General features: G+C 43.6%; 1 protein-coding gene across 1 annotated transcript in view; it reads left to right on the forward strand.

The window, feature by feature from the left end:
* LOC119368370 overlaps window positions 1–348 on the forward strand; it is a 1,563-nt gene extending 1,215 nt beyond the window's left edge. Inside the window, exon 1 of the mRNA XM_037633681.1 lies at window positions 1–348. This exon is cut by the window's left edge and continues 1,215 nt beyond it. The gene's annotated coding sequence lies outside the window, so the exon portion shown is untranslated.
* Window positions 349–13,817: the final 13,469 nt, after the last annotated feature.

Below are 13,817 nucleotides of genomic sequence, written 5' to 3' on the forward strand. Positions count from 1 at the left end.
TAGTACTGTAGTACGTACCTAGCTAGCTCCAAGATGATTTGAGACGATTCATAAGATGTTGTCTGATGATCCGCTTGTCAGTGCACCAAGACATGCATGCCTGGCAGTTGGGATTATATAAGAGGTAAATATACCCGAAGTCATAGAACTTGCACGCGATGGTCAGTTTGGTACACAAACTTGCAAAATACGTGTTTCTGGTCATCAAACTTGCACGAGCATTCATATATGGTCACATTTCATGTACACGAACGTATCCATGGCCTATGTGGCATTCTAGTGTGGCCAGGGCCCACTGTCATCCGCTGTAGCATCTAAATCTGCAGAGAAGCCTTTGCCTTTTTTTTATTTTCGTATTAAGCCCCTAAAAATAAAATTAAAAAGCAAGCGATATGGGGTTTTGAAGCTGCAACGTGCCCTAGTAGTCTCACGTGTACAACCACCAGACTACTGACTATTCATGTCTATATATCACGACTAATTCTGTATCATATAAACATTGACTGAAAATAAATTTTACAAGAAATGTAACACGGAAAAAAAAATGAGCACCGTGGCTCGACCATGTGACCTTGTGGTCAAGGTTAACTAAGATTACCACCGACAACACAACACGTCCAGATGTAAGAAAACAATTTATATTCTTGTGTTTGTGACATTCAAAAAATATTTATGTGTTACAAAAAAAGGTATGCAACATTTTAAAAAGTTTCAAAAACTTGTATTTAAAAAAATGTTAATCAACACAACCTGTCCAGATTAACATTTCTTCAAATACAAGTTTTGAAATTTATGTGTATTGAAACATATACTCCATATGATACACATATGTTTTGATGTTTTAAATACTCCAGTATACATCTATGTTATGATACATATATATATATACATTTTAAATACTCCAGTATACATCTATGTTTGGAGTATTTTAAAAAATATATGCTTAATACTTTTGAAACATATGATTAACATTTTTTTCAAATACAAGTTTTGAAACTTTTTTCAACTATGTTTTTAACATTTTCGGATGGTACAAAACATTTTTAAGCTACACAAACAGTTTTATACATTGTATAGGCATTTAAAAAATGTCATGACCAGTTTTTTTGGAATGCACGAACATTTTTAAAATGCAACGTATCATTTTTAATTACACAAATGTGGTTTACAATGTTTAAACATTTTTTTAAATGTCACACACCTTTTTTGTAACACATAAACATTTATTAAATATCACAAACACAAAAATATAATTTTTTTCTTACATAGAACAAGAAGGAATAACAACATGAAAAATATTTATCCCATTTGGATATGTTGTGTTTTCGAAACCCGGTGGTAATCTTAGTTAACATTGATCACGAGGTCACATAGTCGAGCCACGGTGCTCCCTTTTTTGGGGTTACATTTCTTGTAAAATTGATTTTCCGGCCATGTTTATATGATATAAAAATTATTTGTGCTAGCTAGACATGAATGATCATCGGTTTGGTGGTTGTTAACCCGAGCCTAGTAGTGGCACGTCCCTAGTTCGTAACCGAACCATCCCTTGTTTTTCCATTTTATTTTAGGGGCTTTATACGTAAATAAATAATAATTTTATTTTAGGGGCTTAATAAGTTAAAAAAATAGGTGTATAATACGTAAATAAAGAAAAAGCCTGCAGATCTACCATGCGTCGCGGGCTTACGGTGGGCCCTGGCCATGCTGGCATGCCACATAGACCACGGATACGTCCGCGTACATGGAATGTGACCGTATATGAACGTTTGTGCAAGTTTGATGACCAGAAACACATATTTTACAAGTTTATGCATCAAACTGACCGTCACGTGCAAGTTCTATGACTCCTGGTGTATTTACCTCATTATATAATGTGTGTGCCGAGTGCAAAATTATACTCATATGGATCAAAGTAAGTGCATTTGGATGAACAGTATGGCCATATGCACCAATTCAACTGTTTGATTTGTTCAAATTTTCTTTTCCGAAGCAACCCTTACCTTGAGAAAATCAATACTGGATCCACGGTCCGGGGTTACTTTAAGATTTGTGCTACTTCTTTTAACTTTTTTTTAAAGAATTTATCTGGTTTCGAAGCTTAACATTGAGTTCTCCCTCTAGTTCGAAAGTACACCTTAAATGTTAGATTAGGAAAGTGTATCAAGTCCTTCATGTTTGGTTACCATGTTAAGTACGAGTAGGTCTATGATCGGCTGCTCGTGTTAAAAACACATATAGGCCACAAGTTTTGTAACGCAAGAAAACATGAAGAGAAATTGAAAAAAAGGGCACAATACGGGCCCTTGTGTCAGTGACAGTTTTTAAGTGTGTTTGTGAATTTTTTATGTAATCGATCCGCTAGACGAATCCCAACAGACCCTTCGGAGTAAAATCATGGGCGAGGGGGGAGGGGGGCGTCGTTGTGTAGCATTTTTGTTGCCACGGTGTGGTGACCATTGCACAAGCCGTACACTCGTGATCCAAACCGATATCATCTTGTAAAGGTTTCGAAATTTCTCATCAGGAGGAAATTTCTCACCAAGGAGGATATCTCCTACTTTCACACTCTGAGTGTGCCCCCGAATTCCCTTGCCTTCGATAGTCGTCTTCTTTCCCTACCAACATCACTACCACTGTGTTCGATCGATGCACTGGGTAGCAGAGCAGCAAACTCTGTTGCTCATTAATTAGCTAGTGTAGCTAGATCTAAATTCTGTAGTGAGTGGATTGAAATGGCTCCTAATGAGCTTCTTCCTCTTTTACTTAAAGATGTACTCCCTCTATTTTAAAATATAGTGCGCCCGCGTTTATCGAGGTCGAACTTTGACCATAAATTTAGCGAACGAGACCGACTGCGGCGGGAGAAAAAGTTACATAATTAAAAACTTCTTTCAAATACAAAATCACTGATATAACTTTTGCTCCCGTCGCAATCGGTCTTGATAGTTAAATTTACGGTCAAAGTTAAAGCACGTAGATAGAAGAAGCACTATATTATGAAATGGAGGGAGTATCACCAATGAATAAAGAGGGAACTTTAGTTGTCAAAAAAAAGGTAGCAGAGCAGCAGAACCTCGGTGGCCTCAACCTTGCCGGCGTATGCCGTGAGGTCACCCGAGCCCTCTGCGCCAGCATCTTCAACGTCGCCTGCTTAGCTCCTCTTATGTTGCTCTCCCTGATCTTGCCCTGCGCCAATGACGTCAAAAGAATACGTAATATACTCCTACCGCTAGCAGTCGATGGCCTGCAGTAAAGTAGTAAAACGTTGGGGAGAGGAAAACCGTGGTGTGATTGGGTACAGAACTAGCTAGCTCGAATTTTGACTACAAATTTAACGAACAAGACTGATTGCGGCGGGAGAAAAAGTTACATAATTAAAAACTTTTTTCAAATGCGAATTCACTAATATAATTTTTGCTCCCGCTGCAATCGATCTTGGTAGTTAAATTTACGGTCAAAGTTGAATCATGGGGATAGAGGAAGCACTACATTGTGGAATGGAAGGAGTACTTATCACGGACTTGAGATTAGCCCTGTCGCGTGCAGCTGAAAAGACACTTGTGCGCGCTCTGCACGAAAACAATACATGTACGTTGTACGAGAATATGTATGCCCTGTTAAATGACACTAGTTGTAGCTGTAACATAACATATGTCACGGGTGTAACTAGTGTGCGTGTGTTGTAACCTTGGGAAGGTTGTTGGAGATTAGAGATCCTTATCTTGTATAGTCTTGGATGAGGGGTCAAGCTAGCACAACAACCTGCCGACCCGATTGTAATCTTGTTCTCTATTTAACACGCACGCGTCCCTGTCTAGAGGCATACGCTTCATCTCTTTTCTTTCATGGTAATCAGAGCTACCTCAGGTTCATCTGTGACGCCCGAATAATTAGGCTACAGTAATCCCATGTTAACGGTGCCAAGTCATCGTAATTACTGTTGCTAATCTTGCTTTGATTCAAACACAATTCAATTTCAATTTCAAATTATAAGTGAATTAATAAAATTCTCAAACATGAAAACTAAAGTGTTCAAAATGTGGCAAATAATTCATAGTCAATATTGGTGGAGGAGCCAACATTTGACAAAGTGTTTAAAGGTCCTAAAATAAGTAAAACAATGGTAAAACAATTAATTAAATGCCTTTTTAAGAATTGTAAAAATGTAAACTATTTTGATTGTGTACCAAACATTTTGTGGCAGTAGAGTAAACTAAAGCATTAATTTAGGACTAGTCTTATGTTTTATAAAACTAAAATAAAATAAGAACAGATGATAAATAACTTAAACAAAAGAAAAAGAAAAAAAGAAAAAAGAAAGAAGCCTCCCCCCTCCCCGTTGGGCCTTGGCCTAGATGGCCTAGTGGCCCAGCCCACCAGGAGATCCCCTTCCTCCTACTGTTCACCCAAGCGCCATGGACGTTCTACGGAAATACTCCCTTTAAACTAAAACCACGACAAGTAAATCGGAATGGAGGGAGTATACAGGCCCATATAAGACTCTAATCCCTGGTTAATCTTGAGGCCCATGTATGAGATGGCAGGTGGTGGAAAGTTTAGTCTCACGTTGCTAGTTGAGGAGAGTTGAGACCCCTTTATAAGGGCTGCTCTACCACTTGCCATTGGGAGCTTGGGAAGAGGAGTGGTACATGCACGCTCCTCCTCCGCCGCCGCCCGCCTCGCCACGCCTTGCCTCGCCACGCCACGACGCGCGCGCCGCGTGTTGCGGAAATGAGCCGAGCCGAAACTTATTTTTGCCGCTCAGGAATGAATTAATTAATCAGGGATTAATTAACGAGTCGCTAACATGTGGGCCACTGTCCAAGACGTTGGACTGTGGGCTCACTTGTGTTGCCGGGATTCGTCGACTCCCTTGCCGGGGGTGCGACCCTTGCCGGGACCGGATTCGTCGACTCCCTTGCCGGGAGTGGGCCGCTCGGTCGTGGGCCTCGGCAAGGCCCACGACTTTATTCCTTACGGACTATATAAGAAGGCTCTGGCCAGTGAAGTAACCTAGTTCGGTTTCACTCTCACTCCCTCTCGCTTGACCTAGCCGTCATCTACTGTTCCTCACTCTGTGCTTCCTCCGGCGACCCCATCCCGACGACCGCGTGCATGGCTGGTCGGGAGAGCAGGTGCCTCCGGAACCCCGTCGTTCGAGATCCTGCCCGGGAGAACGGCAATAAGGTTTTTGGGGAGCGTCTCGACGCGGCTGCTCCCGATTCGTCCCCAACTCCGTTCTCCTCTGCTTCCACTACTTCCTCTGCATTGACACCATGGCCGACGACGCCGCCACTAAGAAGAAGGCCACGGACGACGCCGAGACTGCTGCTGTCGCCGCCGCGTTGGCCTGGCCAACCGGAGGGTATGATTTGTTCATCCTCGTTTACTCGTACTTATGCTAGCCGTATATGTGGTGTTCATAGAAGGTTCGATTCTATGTTCTGTACATGCTAATATGCTTAGGTATCGCTATGCGATGCATACCTTTTATACCATACTTAGTGTTTACTCGTGGATAAGTCTAATCGGAAAAGTGCTAATATCTCCAATAATCCAAAAACCTTATTTTAGGCACTTTTCGATTCAATGCTTTGCTGCTACTCTGAAACCGGAAAAGTTTACTGGGACGCATTTTAAGCGTTGGCAGACTAGGACCACCTTGTGGCTCACGGCGATGAACGTGTTCTGGGTTGGTGGTCTGTCTCTCACAGAAACGATTGCTCCTGAACAGGAGAAGGTGTCTAGGGAGGCAACCACAATCTTTCTGGGAGCAGTTCTGAGTATGATTGGAGACAAGTTGGTTGACACCTATATTCATATGGGGGTTGCCAAAAACTTGTGGGATGCGCTCGAAGTCAAATTCGGCGCAACTGATGCTGGCAGTGAGTTATATGCCATGGAGCAGTTCCATAATTACAGGATGGTTGATAACCATTCTGTATTGGACCAGGCTCATGAGATACAGTGCATTACTAAGGAGCTGAAGCTCCTGAAGTGTGAGTTACCGGACAAGTTTGTCGCGGGTTGCATTATTGTGAAACTCCCTCCTAGTTGGAGGAACTTTGCTACTTCTCTCAAGCACTTGAGACGTGAATTCTCTGTTCAGGATGTCATTGGTCATCTCAGTGTTGAGCAGAACTCGAGAGCAAAGGACTCACACGTGAAAGGGGCAAGGGGTTCTTCTAGCGCCAATGTGGTGCAAAAGAACTTCCACAAGTTCAAGGGAAAGAACTCTGTCCAGCAGAATACTACCTTTAAGAAGAAGGGTAAGAAGAAAGACAAAAAGAGAGATGGTTGCTTTACTTGTGGTTCAGATGAACATTGGGCAAACAAGTGCCCAAACAAGTACAAGAAGCCAGCACATGACTCTAAGTCTATGAATGTCACTCTGAGCAACAATGATGCGGCATCTGGGTATGGTAATCTGTTTACCATATTTCCAGTTTGTCAGTCCACCGATTGGTGGATTGACACTAGGGCCAATATGCATGTGTGTGTGCTAATGTGTCTTTGTTTTCTTCCTACCAGGTCGCACGAGATTGTTCCGTCCTGATGGGGAATGGCTTGCATGCTTCTGTTCATGGTGTTGGCACGGTAGATCTGAAGTTTACTTCGGGAAAGATCATGCAACTAAAGAACATGCAGCATGTCCCCACCATAAGGAAGAATCTCGTTAGTGGCTCCCTTCTATGTAAAGAAGGATTTAAGTTAGTATTTGAGTCTAACAAAGTAGTCGTATCTCAGTATGGACTATTTGTTGGAAAAGGATATGATTGTGGCAGTTTGTTCCGCCTTTCCATGGAGGATTTCTATAATAAAGTCGTGAACCAAATTCATTCTAATGTAAATGAATCTGAGATTTGGCATTCACGTCTTTGTCACATAAATTTCGGTTGTGTGACGCGGCTAGCTAAGATGGACTTAATCCCGAGTTTCACTTTAGCCAAAGGCTCTAAGTGCCATGCGTGTGTGCAAGCTAAGCAACCTCGTAAGCCTCACAAGCCTGCGAAGGAGAGACACGTGGCACCTCTAGAGCTCATACATTCAGATCTTTGTGAGATGAATGGTGTGTTGACTAAAGGTGGAAAGAAATACTTCATGACTCTGATTGATGATTCCACTAGATTCTGCTATGTGTATTTGTTAAATACTAAGGATGAGGCTCTACACTACTTTAAAGTCTATAAGGCTGAAGTTGAGAACCAACTTGAGAAGAAAATAAAACGAGTCCGATCTGATCGTGGTGGAGAGTATTTTTCTAATGAGTTTGATTTATTCTGTGCGGAACATGGTATTATTCATGAGAGGACGCCTCCCTACTCACCCCAGTCAAACGGGGTTGCTGAATGGAAAAATTGTACTCTAACTGATTTGGTTAATGCCATGTTAGATACATCAGGTTTATCCAAGGCATGGTGGGGGGAGGCTGTATTGACATCTTGTCATGTCCTGAATAAAGTTCCCACAATGGATAATGAGACTACTCCCTATGACCAATGAGAAAAGAAAAGAACTACACTCTCTTACTTGCGCACTTGGGGATGTTTGGAAAGTCAACGCGCCGATAATCAAAAAGCGCAAGTTGGGACCAAAGACCGTGGACTGTGTTTTTCTTGGCTATGCCAAGCATAGCGTTGGCTATAGATTTCTCGTGGTGAAATCTGAGGTACCTAACCAGAAGGTCGGTACAATTATAGAGTCTAGGGATGCTACATTCTTTGAGGATATTTTCCCCATGAGAGATATGCAAAGCAATTCTAGACTGGAATCTGATGAGACTCCTGAACCTGCTATTCCGATGGAATATTATGAACATAAAAGTGATAAGAGTTCCATGGAGGATGACGAGGAAGCTCCTGTTAGGAGCAAGAGACAGAGGACTGCAAAGTCTATTGGTGATGATTTCCTCGTGTACCTCGTGGATGATGATACTCCCAGCTCCATTTCAGAAGCTTATGCATCTCCGGATGCTGACTACTAGAAGGATGCGGTCCACAGTGAGATGGATTCCATCTTGGCTAATGGGACATGGGAGATCACTGATTGTCCTTATGGTTGTCGACCATTAGGATGTAAGTGGGTGTTCAAAAGGAAGCTTAGGCCCGATGGTACCGTTGAGAAGTACAAGGCTAGGCTTGTGGCCAAGGGTTACACCCAGAAAGAAGAATAGGATTTCTTTGACACTTATTCACCTATGGCTAGACTGACAACCATTCGAGTGTTACTCGCTTTGGCTGCCTCGCATGGTCTTCTCGTTCATCAGATGGACGTTAAGACGGCTTTCCTTAATGGAGAGCTAGACGAGGAAATTTACATGCAACAGCCGGATGGCTTTGTAGTAAATGGTCAGGAAAGAAAGGTGTGTAAGCTAGTGAAATCTCTGTATGGCCTGAAACAAGCGCCTCAGCAATGGCATGAGAAGTTCAACACTACTCTGACATCTGCTGGCTTTGTTGTGAACGAAGCTGACAAATGTGTATACTATCGCTATGATGGGGGCGAAGGAGTTATACTGTGTCTGTATGTCGATGACATACTGATATTTGGGACCCACCTCAAGGTCATTGAGGAGGTCAAGTCTTTTCTATCTCACAACTTTGAGATGAAGGACCCGGGTGTGGCTGATGTTATCCTGAACATCAAGCTACTGAGAAATTCCGAGGGTGGAATTACACTTTTGCAATCCCACTATGTTGAGAAGATTTTAAGCCATTTCGGATATTCGGACTGCAAACCTTCTGCAACACCATATGATCCTAGCGTGCGGATTCGAAAGTTCGAAGGCACGACTGTAGATCAATTGAGATATTCTCAAGTGGTTGGTTCACTGATGTACCTAGCATGTGCTACTCGTCGTGACATCTCATTTGCTGTGTGCAAACTGAGCCGGTTTGTTTCCAATCTGGGAGATGTGCATTGGCATGCTGTTGAGCGAGTGATGCATTATTTGCAAGGTACTGCGAACTATGGAATTCACTATTCTGGGTACCTGTCGTGGAATCGCCACGGCAGATGTCCTAGTGTGAGGACTTAGTCGTGAGGCCAACGCATCTATGTGGTAGCTTGAAGGGGTTGATCGGAATCGAGAGACGCAACCCGCAAGACAAAGATTTAGACAGCTTCGGGCCCCGGGAAACATCATCCGGTAATAACCCTACATGCTGTTTGTGGCTAGATCTCATTATGATCATGCGGAAGTCGTCGTAAACCGGCTCCCCCAGTTAACCCTAACCCTTAAAATTGTTTCTTCTTCCTCCTCCCCCTTTGGGGAGCCCTTTCCCTCCTTATATAAGTTGAAGGGGCGGGTTACATGTAGAGTCCAACTCGGGCTTAAGACTTAACTATTATGACTTCTCTTCATAACGTCTCGGGCTTCATAACTCTTGGCAACCCAGTTATCACTATCTGTCGGGTTATAACTGGTGCCGGTTTAAGATGGTCAACCGGTTTATGATTGTCTGCTGAGTTATCATCTGACTCAACTCATGTCTTAACTGTCAGCCGGTTTAACAACCTGCCGGTTTACCGTCTGGGTTAACTGCCTGTTTTACCTGTCTGTCTTAACTGTCAGCCCGTTTAACAACCTGCCGGTTTACCGTCTGACTTAACACCAACTGGTTTACCACCTGCCGGTTTACCACCGTCTTAGCAATCTGTCTTAACTGTCAGCTGGTTTACTAAGTCCCAGCCGGGTTATAACTCCGACCGGATCATACCGCGGGGTATATCCCCGACATTAGCCCCCAGTTTAATTTGGATTTATCCATGTTAAACTGATCCTGATCATCCTTATGTCTTTGTTACTTCCTTCTATAAAATCTGGGTCAATAGGCCAGCTTCATAATCAATTTGCTGACATTGATTTGTCACAGAGAAATATTGTGAAGAATAACTCCTTTGACTCAGCTCCCAATGCTTAACAAAAATATTGATCTTTGAAATATTCATCTGATCTTCAGCCGGTTTAAGAATGTAGAACTTTGCCGGTTTAAGAATGTAGAACTTTGCCGGTTTAAGAATGTAGAACTTTGCCGGTTTACAAATATTGATGGCACCGGGTCCTAATTGTAGCTAACATCAATCTTGAAAATGTACCTCTTATATGTCTATCACTTGTAGCCCCCAAGTCTGAAGAAGGTAGCATAGCAACAACTTAAGACTTGCTTCAATATGAATGTCACAAGCTTGAAGAGATCCAGGTTGTTCATCTCAATCACGAGTCAGAACTGAATATTCCACATATGTAGCCCCCAAGTGTCGGGTTGTCATGCTTGCAGCAACCTAGGACTTGAAATTGCCTTATGCTTATAAAAACTTCAACCAGTGCAGCCCCCAAGGGCCGGGTCATTATGCAATAATGAGCAGGGACTTTGTAAATATAATCATGTAGACTTTGAACAACAACGTGTAGTCCCCAAGGGCCGGCTCAGTGAGATAATATTGAGCTGGGACTTTATATATACTTCATTACAAATAACACTATATGATGTAACCCCCATCATGAGGCTTGAACCCATGTCCACAAGGTTGAGAGCTTTGTGATTTACCAACTGAGCAGTGGATCCTTCAATAATAGATAAAAATTTGTGTACCTTGATTTGTTGACAGGAGCAATTGGTAGCCCCCAAGGGCCGGCTCATTACGATGTGATGAGTCGGTTCTTCAATAAGTGAGCAAACAATGACTTTGCATTATCCCCCAAGTGTCATGGTGCATGCTTGCAGCGACATGAGACTTATGTATTTGATGTAATCCCAACTTGAATAATGTAGCCCCCAAGTGCCGGGTCGTAAGCCTGCAGCGACTCGGGACTATTCCTTCAATTGTAGAATAAATCATATCCATTGATAATATGATAGTCATTGCGCGAAAGCGACTTTGAAAACCTTAATCATAATAGTGGTTATTGATAATCATAATAAAATTCAGCCATGTTGGCTATTAAAGATTTTAAATAATATAACCTAGTTTGAAAAACAGATTCCTGCCATATAAACCGGTATATCCATGCACATATGATACATGCTATGATGATGTAATGATGATGCAACGTATGATGCAATATATGATGATGTATATGTATGATCAAGAGGGTTTAAGCTATGGTTCAGATACGACCAGAGCCCCCATGTAGTCATAATTGTGGCATCGCACCGATCAAGAGGTGTAGCTATGGTTCGAATACGACCAAGTCCCAAAATGATTTCCCTAGTGCCCTTATGACTATCAAGAGGTGTAACTATGGTTTGAACCCATAGCTCCCAAGTGATTTCCCTGATGGCCTTATGCCTATCAAGAGGTGTAGCCATGGTTCGGATACAACCAAGCCCCCAAGTGATTTCCCTGGTGCCCTTATGCTGATCAAGAGGGTATAAGCTAAGGTTCGGATATACCAGAGCCCCCAAGTGATTTCCCTGGTGGCCTTAAGCCTATCAAGAGGTGTGACTATGGTTCGAACATAGCCCCCAAGTGATATTGTGAGCTGTGCTCAAGGGATACCCATGTTTGAGTTGTGTTGTGCAGCAGACTCTCTTTGGCCCCTTATGATAATATTGGCTTGATAGCCGGATTACCGAAAAATCCAGAGCTATGCTCTTATGATAATATTGGCTTCATAGCCGGATCAAAATGTGTAGCTATGGTTCGAATATGACCAAGCCCCCAAGTGATACTGTAAGCTGTGCTCAAGGGGTACCTATATTTGAGCTATGCCTTTGCAACGAACTCTCTTTGGTCCTTGTAATTTTTCTGAGAACTCGAACTTGCGAGAGATGAATTCTTTTTAACCGGAATTTTGAACCGAATATTGAGAGCTTCAAAGCTTTGTGGGAGACAACTTTCCCTTGAGCCGGATTTTAAACCGAAATCCTTCTTTTTAAACCGGAAATTTTCTGACGGCCCTTAAAGTTGCACCAATATGGCGGTTTAGGGTCCTGAATTAGATAACTTTGCAAGCCGGAGTCATTGCTCTTTTTAAAGAAAGCAACATATAACATAAAAATATACTGGATGGATTTCACCTGATATGGCAGGCTAGTTAATATTATTCACCGCAGAGTTGATCATCACCATGGTGAAGGTATGTATCCATCAAGCATCACGGCACGGACAAGCACTAGTGCAAAATAATGTTGGTACGTGCTCCGTATCCATGGTATAACATTACTTTTTGTCATAAATAATTGCCCTGCATAAAATATTGCAAGACAGAATAATTGTTCGCAAACATATTATTGTACACAGATGAAATAGATAGGACGAGATCACCTGATATATTTTTTGGAGGTAATAACTGTTGACCGAGTGAAGGCCTTCACGTCCAATCAACTAACCACCTATCCATCAAATTTTGAAATGGGTCTTTCCCATCAACCAGTAGCATACTTAGTTCAGACCGTGAGTCCTTTAGCTTGTTTCTGTGTGAGAGCTTGCTCCCTTTTCCTTTTGGCCTGATTTGCTTTTTGATATGGAACACATACACACATAGCTTGCTAGTGGCCTCCCCAGCTCCAGCCTCGTACTTGAATCACCAGGCCCTGCCACTTGCACCGGTTACCTCCACGGAATAGTACCATAGCTCAACACAGAGCGGTGAAGCGGGACTTAGTGCGCTGCTTAACATGGAAACCTGCACTGCTAGAAATCCACTGTTTCTCATCAGCTCCACTTATCTGACACCATTGATAACTCCTTACACTGTCTCCAATTCTAGCATGCATCACTTGAACGATAGGAATAGTAGCCAGCATCTCCGTCTTCTGCTTATTTCTAGTGTAGGTCTCGACAGTCGCTTTAACAACAGCGGCGGTGGCGACTTATGGCTTGGTGACAGCAATATGAAAAGACCACTCTCCGTCCAGGGCGACTTATAGCGGTGAAGCATCAGGCGACTGAGGCGCGAGCGTCAAGTGACGCTACAGCAGTTCATCAGTCCAATTTGCACTGATCAGAGCTCACGTACTAGTAGGTTGCACTACTATTTCAAAGTCAAACAGATCTTATAAAAACATGCAACTACTAGTACTTGACTGATTTCCGCGATTGTAATAGCAGCAATGACTCAATCCTTTCCAAATCTTCTCGGTTTAAGATACCCCACGGCTCGCAGGCAGTGCAAGGCCAGCCGCAGCAGAGGCAGCTGAAGCGGCGAGGCTCACAGACGAGTCAACAAGCGGCTCGCAGCAATGGCGGATTGAGGGTAAGGCAGACAACAAAGGCGGAGCGCTTCAGGCAACGGCCGCTCGGCGCGCCGGTGATGGCGGTTTAAGGCGACGGGTTGGAGAGGCGCGGCCGAATCGGTGACGGGTTGGAGAGGCACGGCCGCGGGTCGTTGATGGTGACCCAAAGGAGGCGAGGCCCGGCTGAACCGGCGATGGGTTAGAGAGGCGCAGTCGGAAGCGGCTCGGCGCTGCTATTGTTGAAACGGAGGCTGGCCAGCGGCTCACGGCGCGAAGCAGCTCAGGTTGAGGTGAGAGATGGCGGCTCACGGGTCCGGCGGGTCATTGTGGCGACTTGACGAAGGCAAATTTGGATTGTAGCAGGGGCTTGTCTCGTCGACGGTTTGGCTTTGGGTAAAAATTTTTGTAGCTTGGCGACGGTGCCGGGTTACCGGTGTGGCAACTCGAGGCGGTTTGTAGCAGGGGCTTGACTCGGCGGTGGTTTGGCTCGGTCGGAGGCCACTTGGCCACGACGGGGACAGAGCCCGGCCAAGGGAGACACGGGCGTTGGAGAACAAGGCAAACCCACTGCAGCTTGGTGATGGTGAATCCATGTCCGAGGCGAGTCAGGGCAGCGTTGGCAACGACACAGCC

Source organism: Triticum dicoccoides, chromosome 1A, assembly GCF_002162155.2.
Source record: "Triticum dicoccoides isolate Atlit2015 ecotype Zavitan chromosome 1A, WEW_v2.0, whole genome shotgun sequence".
Taxonomy (NCBI): Eukaryota; Viridiplantae; Streptophyta; class Magnoliopsida; order Poales; family Poaceae; genus Triticum; species Triticum dicoccoides.